The sequence below is a fragment of the Hylobates moloch genome, unplaced genomic scaffold (assembly GCF_009828535.3).
Source record: "Hylobates moloch isolate HMO894 unplaced genomic scaffold, HMol_V3 SCAFFOLD_16, whole genome shotgun sequence".
NCBI classification, from domain to species: Eukaryota; Metazoa; Chordata; class Mammalia; order Primates; family Hylobatidae; genus Hylobates; species Hylobates moloch.
In genome coordinates this window covers 31,097,915-31,107,027 of record NW_026652291.1, presented here as the reverse complement: position 1 = coordinate 31,107,027, position 9,113 = coordinate 31,097,915, and positions in this window count along the sequence as shown.

Below are 9,113 nucleotides of genomic sequence, written 5' to 3'. Positions count from 1 at the left end.
ACTGAGGAACGGAGAAGCTAAAAGACTTGGCCTACAGGACACCACAAGTACTAGAGGCAGGATTAGAGCCATGACTGTAACTCTGCTGCAGGGCAGGGGAGCCCCCACATCGGGGCTCTGTCTGGGAAGGTTTTTTGTTGTTGTTTGTTTGTTTGTTTTTTGAGACAGAGTTTCAGTCTGTTGCCTAGGCTGGAGTGCAGTGGCACGATCTCGGCTCACTGCAGCCTCCGCCTCCCAGGTTCAAACAATTCTCTGCCTCAGCCTCCCGAGTAGCTGGGATTACAGGTGCCCACCACCACGCCCGGCAGATTTTTGTATTTTAGTAGAGACAGGGTTTCACTATGTTGGCCAGGATGGTCTCGAAATCCTGACCTCAGGCGATCCGCCTGACCTTTGGCCTCCCAAATCCTGACCTTTGGCCACCGCACCCGGCCGAAAACAGCTTTATTGAGATGGCGGTGTTGCAGCTCTGTGACTGCCCCTGCAGAGCAGGACGAACCCACAGGCAGTGTTGAGAGTAGCAGCTCCGTGGCAGGTCCGTAGTCACATTTATACCCACTTTAAATTGCATGCAAATTAAGGGGTAAGTTATTCAGAAATTTCTAGAAAAAGAGTGGTGACTTCTGGGTGTTGCCATGGCTACGGTTAACTGTCATGGGGCACTGGTGGGTATGTCTTATGGGGAGGTGCTTTAGCCTCTTCTCTGTCTCAGCCAGTCTTCAGTCTGGTCCGGAATCAAGCCCTGCCCCCTACCTCAGCTTTTTCTGTGCAGAGAATGCTGGGCATTATGGAAAAAAAACACCCAAACAAAACAGTAAGGAGCTTCCCTGCAGCAAAGCCAAAGTTGATGGTACCTAGACCACTGCAAAAGCTATTCTGGGGGCCACCACTCAAGACGCTGGAGAAGGACATCTAGATGGCAGGGAAGAGAAGAGGATAAAGTGAGTATCGAGTTGTAGGAGGCTGGAGAGGAGAGACAGATACAAGAGAGATTTCCAGCTGTTAGGACTTGGGGACAAATCAGATCTCTGCTATGACAGCAACCCTTCCATTTTCGGGCAGGTCAAAATGTTTGATTTCAAATGCTTCTCCATGGTATCACTGAGGAATCACTTGTGGCCTCTAGTAACAGAGATCAGAGACCAGCGGATTAAACGCTGAGCTCATTGGGGCAGTCCTGGGCTGATATGGTGGCTCACGGGTTTTTAGGCACCCAGACTCCTTCCTTCCTTCTGCTCTAATGTTGGCTTCCATCTTCAAGGTCACCTCATATCCAAAACAGCTGCTGGAATACTAGCCATCATGTCTGTGTTTCAGAAAGGAAGCCAGAAGAAAGGTGAAAAGAGCAAAAAGGGTGTGTGCCAAGTGTCTTAGAGTCTTCTAGGATGAAGGAAGCTGGGAAGTGTAGTCTTTTATCTAGGGATAGTACCACTGAAAAAAAATAGGGTTCTCATACTAAGAAGGAAGGAGAGGGTGGAAATTGGGATGACAACCTTCGGTCTCAGCCATACCCATAGAGCCAGAATTTATGAAGAGATCTCTCTCCAAAGCCTTTCCATTTATAATCCCATGCTAATCACAGCTCAAATTTGGCCCAAATTAGATTATTTAGAGAAACAAACGTCCCCAGCTTAGATTGTGGTGGAGAGTAGGGTTAGGTACCACATTCACATCCTGTAATAATTTGGGTTCTGGGTTATGAGCAACTCTGAATTTCACCAAAAAGGAGATTTACTAGAAAGATACTGAGTAGTGGCCGAGTGAGGTGGCTCAAGCCTGTAATCCCAGCATTTTGGGAGGCTGAAGTGGGCAGATGACCCGAGGTCAGGAGTTTGAGACCAGCCTAGCCAACAGGGTGAAACCCCATCTCTACTAAAAATACGGAAATTAGCCAGGCGTGGTGGTGCATGCCTGTAATCCCAACTACTTGAGAGGCTGAGGCAGGAGAATTGCTTGAACCCGGGAGGCAGAGGTTGCAGTGAGCCGAGATGGCACCATTGCACTCTAGCCTGGGTGACAGAACAAGACTCTGTCTCAAAAAAAAAAAAGAAAGAAAGACACTGAGTAGCTCAGAGATTCACCAGTAGGTTTAGAGACTAGAATCAATGCCCAAAATCTTGCCACAGTACTAGTCTGATGAAGCTACTGTAATTACTGTCACCGTCGCTGGACCCTAGGTAAGTGCCGAGGCTCTCACTGCTGCCACCATCAACCCTGGGCATGGAATTCTGTTGTTAACTTATTGCCCTGCAATTTGATCTTGCTGCAACCACTACTGCTACCAGAAAAGATTCTCCACGGTTCTTGCTTCTTGTGTCACTGACTCTGGTTAAAAGTCCAAGATGATTGCTTCTGATTGGTGGAGCCCAGGTCACATGGCCACATTCTAGCTGCAAGGGAAGCTGGAAAAGCAAATGTTTGGCATTTCCAGTTTCATTGCAGAATAAGAACTCTGGGCCGGGTGCGGTGGCTCACAGCTGTAATCCCAGCACTTTGGGAGGCTGAGGCAGGTGGATCACGAGGTCACGGGTTTGAGACCAGCCTGGACAACATGGTGAAACCCCATCTCTACTAAAAATACAAAAATTAGCCGGGTGTGGTGGCACATGCCTGTAGTCCCAGCTACTTGGGAGGCTGAGGCAGGAGAATCGCTTGAACCCAGGAGGCGGAGGTTGCAGTGAGCCAAGTTCATGCCATTGCACTCCACTCTGGGTGACCAAGCGAGACTCCATCTCAAAAAAAAAAAAAAACCACACACACACAAAACTATGTCTTCCACTAGGACTCGTAAGTTGGGGAATTTCCCTAAATAGGAATCAAATTGAAATGTAGAACAGCCCATAAAATAATCACTGTCCATTATAAGACTTTACATTGTTTCATGTGCTCCTCACAACAATCCTCTAAAGTAGACCTTATATTCCCATTTTTTGCATGAGAAAATGGAAGTTCAAAGAATGAAGTAACTTTCCCAAGGTCATTTAACTAGAAGGGCCAAGCTGCACACCTCAGAGGGCCAATAAGTGTGGAATCTGGAAATATCTTCTTGGGGTCAGATCCTGGTCGTGCCTCTGCAGCCCATATCCCTTTCCTTTCCTTGACTAGATGCCCCATGGCCATGGTCCCTGGTCCCCACCTACTTTCTGGGTCATGGCCATGGTCCCTGGCCCCCACCTGCTTTCTGGGTCTTTGGGGAAGCTACCCTCAAGGTCATGTGCTCTCTGCCTTCCTCACATCCACCTGCCTTTCCACACATTTACAACAGCTTAATAGCTTAATAGTAACGGCTGCTGTGGGCGCCGACTGTTCATCGTGTGATTCTAGCTTTGCCCTTGATTTTGACAAAGAGATGGAAGCCGAACTTCCAGGAGCCAGAAGAGAGGCTGCAGGGCCCTTGACCCAGGAGAAGCTGACATGGGGGCTGCTGGGACTCTGTTGGGAGAACGCAGAAGTGGTTTTCAAAAAGACTTCAGGTTCCAAGCTCTCTGAGCTACAGACTATCGGAATCATACTCCACCTTGGGAGATCACTGGGCACTTTCAAATTTCTTCTGTGTGAATCCCAAGGCCATCCTCTTCTCTCCCTCTCCACTGCCACCCTCCACCCTGAAGCCATCCCCTGCTGGCTCTTGCCTGGACCACACTGTGAGCCCCTCACTGGCCTCCCTGTTTCACAATTGCCAACAGCTTTCTCTCTCTCCCACTGGGGATAACATTCAAAGTCCTTGCCCTGGCCCAGGAGGCCCGGCTTATGAACCCTAATGAGCTCTTCTCAGAGGCTCACCTGCTCTTCCGCCTTCCCCTCTAGCCTCCTTCACCTCCTCACTGGTCCTCAGAGACACCTACCTGGTTGACCCCCAGGATATGCACATGTACAGACCCTCTAACCCCACCCCCTGCCCCTGCACCCCACAAGATTGGCCTCTTCTCCCCACCCAGGTCTCTGCCCAAATGCTAACTCCTCAGAAAGGCCCCTCCTGCCCTGCATCCAAAAGAGGCCCCTCAATTAGCTGGGTATGGTGGTTCACACCTGTAATCCCAGCTACTCGGGAGGCTGAAGCAGGTGAATCGCTTGAACCCAGGAGGCGGAGGTTGCTGTCAGCCGAGATTGCGCCACTGCACTCCAGCCTGGGCAACAGAGCGAGACTCCAACTCAAAAACAAAGAAACAAACAAAAGAGGCCCCTCCTGCAATCACTCATGTGGCCTGATTTCCTCCTTAGCACTTTTCACCTTCTTAAATGGTCTTGCTTATGTCCTTGCCTGTTTGTGAACTGTACCCCACAAACAGAACATAAATTCCATGACAACAGGGGCTTTGCTTTCTTTCACCCCACTGTATTCCCACCAAGAATAGTAGCTGACACAGCCGGGCGCGGTGGCTCACGCTTGTAATCCCAGCACTTTGGGAGGCCGAGGCGGGCGGATCACGACGTCAGTAGATCGAGACCACGGTGAAACCCCGTCTCTACTAAAAATACAAAAAAAAAAAAAAAAAAAAAGAATAGTAGCTGACACATAGTAGGTTCTCAGTAAATATTTGTTGAAGGAATAAATACTCAACTAGATTGTCTTACAACGGTCTCATGGGGGGCTGTAAAACAGAACGCATGCCCTCTCAGGATGGTGGCACCCACACTATCTGAGCCTGAAGGGGAACCTGAGACACAGCCCGAGGTGGCCAGCCAGGTGGTAATAGACAGTCCTGTATGGTTGCATCTTTCCATTGTTCCACACTGCCCACAGCTGAACGTGGCAGGAGAGACAAGGACATGGTGCGGGTGTCTTGCTTTTCCCTTGAGAGGCTAAGGAAAGGTTAATGCTGTGGGCGTCATGATGTAGGGGCTGTGGGCAGCTAAAACCTGATAGGTAATGTTCTGCTGGATGAAACCCTCAGCTGAGCTACAAGGGGCACCTTGAACATGACTGACAGAAGTCAAGGCCTTCTAGAGGGCTGGCTGGAGGCATTACCAAGAACCTGTGCCTTCCCTCCCACTCCCCCAGGCCCTCCGAGAAAACTCTAAGAGTACAGATGACTCCTTGGAAAACTAGAAGAAAAAACCAGACCCAGGTGTTTGAGGTGAGATGCCCTTAGCAGCCCTGGGTTCTGGGGATGCCCACCAGCCTGGACCGGGATAGCCCTTCCCAAGCCCTCTGAGGACCCCTTCCTTTCTTCTCTCCCATTCTCCATGGCCCTGGTAGCTCAAGCATTTTTGGGGCAGGGTTCACCTCCCTCTATCCAAGATCCCTTCCTCTGCTTGAGGCTGTGGTTCCATCTTTAAGAAAACCAGAATGCAGTGAACTTGGACTCCAGCTTGGCCCTGGATAGCTCTGTGTTGTTGGGGAGGTCACCCAGCCTCTCCAAAGTTGCTTCCTCATTTGAAAAAATGATACACACCTTTCAGGGTAGTTGGAAGGATTCACTGAGACAATGCAAAAAGCCCAGGAGTTAATAAATGTTCAGTGTGTGTAGGTTAAGTGTGAATCAAAATCCCTCCTGTTTTCCTCCCATCATGAGCCTCTTTACTGAACAAAGGGAACCGAATATCTGGTCCAATGTCCGATGACAGGAGGAGGTGAGAGCAGGACCTTTGGGGAAGGCACATCCTGAGACTCTCTCAAGAGAACTGTCCAGCACAAAGAAAAATAAGTTTTACCCCTCAGGGTAAGCCCCAAATACACAAGCATATTAAAAAAGTGAAACACACTCATGGGTGACAGATTCATAATGGGATTATTGATTCAAACACAGATCCTTTCTCCTCCCTGCATTTTCCAACCCCTCCCAAAAAATTGTTGCTGATGGCTGGATGGTGACTTGGGGAGGCAGCTAGCAAGGGAGAATGATTTGGCTGTAGCTGGTGCTACAAATGGCCAGTAACCAAGGCAAAGTATAGAGACGGCATCCTCCCTCTTCCCTAATCGCCCTCTTGGAGCTTTAGTGTCTTATTTGTGACAAGGGGGACAGAACTTCTGGCCTCTCACAGAAGTTGAGTGGATTAAAGGTGATAAGGGGCCTGGTACCCATTCACAGTAGCAGTAAAAGCCACAATGTATTGAGTCCCCAGGGTCAGACACCATGCTAAGTGCTTTAAATATGTCACCTCCTCCCACCACTCACCCAAGTTCCAGGAAGGCAAGGACCAGGTCTTTGTTCTCCACCACATTACCAGTCCCAAGTACAGTATCCTGCTGCATGGTAATAATAATAATAAACATCAAAGGAGCATTCATTTGTAGCCTTTTTGTATACTCACAGTCTACACTGATTCACCATGTGCAGCACTGGGTAGCTCTAATCTTCATGACACTTCTTTTTTTTTTTTTTTTTTTGAGACGGAGTCTAGCTCTGTTGCCCAGGCTTGAGTGTAGTAGCGCGATCTCGGCTCACTGCAGGCTCTGCCTCCCAGGTTCACGCCATTCTCCCACCTCAGCCTCCTGAGTAGCTGGGACTACAGGCGCCTGCCACCACGCCCGGCTAATTTTTTGTATTTTTAGTAGAGACGGGATTTCACTGTGTTAGCCAGGATGGTCTCAATCTCCTGACCTCATGATCCACCTGCCTTAGCCTCCCAAAGTGCTGGGATTACAGGCATGAGCCACCAGGCCCAGCCTTCATGACACTTCTTTTTTTTTTTTTATTTTTGAGACAGGGTCTCACTCTGTCGCCCAGGCTGGTGGTGCAATCTTGGCTCACTGCAACCTCTGCCTTCCAGGTTCAAGCAATTCTCCTGCCTCAGCCTCTCGAGTAGCTGGGATTACAGGTGTCCACCACCATGCCCACCTAATTTTTTAGGAGAGACCAGGTTTCACCATGTTGATCAGGCTGGTCTTGAACTCTTGACCTCAAAGGATCCACCTGCCTTGGCCTCCCAAAGTGCTGGAATTACAGGCGTGAGCCACCACGCTTGGCCCTTTATGACAATTCTAAGGGGTGGGTCCTACTATGATCCCCATTTTATGGATGAAGAAACTGAGGCACAGAGGGCACAAAGAGGTTAGATAATATTCCCAAAGTCACCAAGCAAGTGGTAGAGTGGGAGTCTGAACCCAGGCAGTCTGGCTTTAGAGACCATGCCCTTGTCCTCTGTGCTAACTCAGGGGGTCAAGGGATGCTCACAACCCCGTTATCGAGCTATTTTCTAGGTAAAGCAATCGATGTTAAGAGAGAAGAGAAATGATGAGCTCAGAGAAGCCCCAGGTTTGGACTCAGTGTGACCAAGCTAAATGCCTCTGAAAGGGTTCACTTCACTCCCCACACCCCTGGCCCAAGCTGTGGGGACCTGCATTTCCTTGTAGGGTCCCCTGCTAAGGTCCACAAATGTCTTTTTTTTTTTTTTTTTTTTTTTTTTTTTTTTTTTTTTTTTTTTTTTTTTTTTTTTTTTTTTTTGAGATGGAGTCTCCCTCTGTCATTCAGGCTGGAATGCAATGGCGCGATCTCGGCTCACTGCAACCTCCGCCTCCTGGGTTCAAGCAGTTCTCTCACTTGAGCCTCCAGAGTAGCACATGCCACCACACCTGGCCAATTTTCGTAATTTTGGTAGAGACGGGGTTTCACCATGTTCGCCAGGCTGGTCTCAAACTCCTGACCTCAAATGATCTGCCTCCCTCAGCCTCCCAAAGTGCTGGGATTACAGGTGTGAGCCACCACGCCCACCCACAAATGTCTTAAGTCTGGGTCCAGCCCAAGCTGGGCAGCTGGGGAGCAGTAACAATGACACCTCAAAAGCTCAGAGACAGCCCTGTAGCCAGGAGTCTGTCAAGGAGTCCGGCTCCCAGGATGGAGCTGGCCACAGGTGGAAGCTGAGTCCTCCCTTCACCCTCAGCCTCTGGCAAGGGTTTTTCTCAGGGGATCTGCAGTTGTCCTGGTCTCCAACCTCCTACAGCAGGATGGCGACTGTCTCTCTGATATTCGGAACTGGCAGCTTCAGACATGGGGTTTGGTCAAGAGATTTTTCATCCTCATCTCCTGGCAAGAGCCGACTTCATCACTCACACACTTGTTTTCCATCACTCACGTTTGCCCATCAGCGGGCATCTGGCTCATCGTGGATGTCTCATGATAAGTCAGGGACATGACAGATGCCATTAACGTAACATCCTCATCCGTCCTCCCAGGGTGGGCTGGAGTGGAGAGTGGGCTGAGAGAGGGATGGAGTCAAAAGAGAACAGCTTCTGACATCAGACTCATGAGGCTGACTCATCTGACCTCTGATGCTTACTAGCTAGGTAACCTCTTAGGCAACATAAGTTTGTGTATCCATAAAATGGGGACAGAAATTCTTTTCTGGCAGGTGAGTCTACTGCTTTGCACAACTCCAGAGGGCACCATTCACATTGTTGTCTACGTGAGCGGTGTTACTTGGGACCCACCTCCATAGAATATAAGGTGAAGAATGCCTTGAGATTGTGCCACCAGAGATGACACCATGTAAGGGGCCTGGGATGATGTATGCACAGTAGGCATGGCCTTATTATGGGATACGGAGGCACCGCTCTCCCAGATATCTCCTGCACGGCGAGATGCCCCTACCTAATTCCAGCTGTCATGTGGACCAAACCAATGGGAGTGGAAACCCTCCTCACAACAGCCCTGCTAGCAAGGTCTAGGTTCCACATCCTGAGGTGCCTCCTCTTACCTCTTAGGCTGGCCCCATGGCAGCCATGAGGGTACCAGACACCTTGGCAATAGGCCAGGTATGGCTAGGGGGTTCCCTTCCGTTTGGGGGTTTGCACCTGACTGGCTAAGAAATCCTGCATGGAATCTTCCCAGCCTGGTTTTCCAATCTCTGTTTAAAGCAATGGACCTTGTCCTTGTCTCCCAATAGGGTGCCTTCAATTCAAGGAACATACCATGAACTGACCATATATGCTAGGCGCAGTGGAGAGGGGAGCCTCAAGGTCGATAAGATAGTTCCCAGCCCCAAGAAAGTCACAGAAGAGTTAGCTGAGGTGGTGGAGTGCAGGGGAAAGCAGCTCACCTTTTAATTGCCTCTCACCCCCTTCCTCCTTCCTCTCCCTCCACATCAACAATCCCTTCCTCTTCATTCTGTTTGCTCAATGAACTCTGAAGTATAGCAGGGCCCTTGCCTTGTCTGATTTACTGCGGAACCCC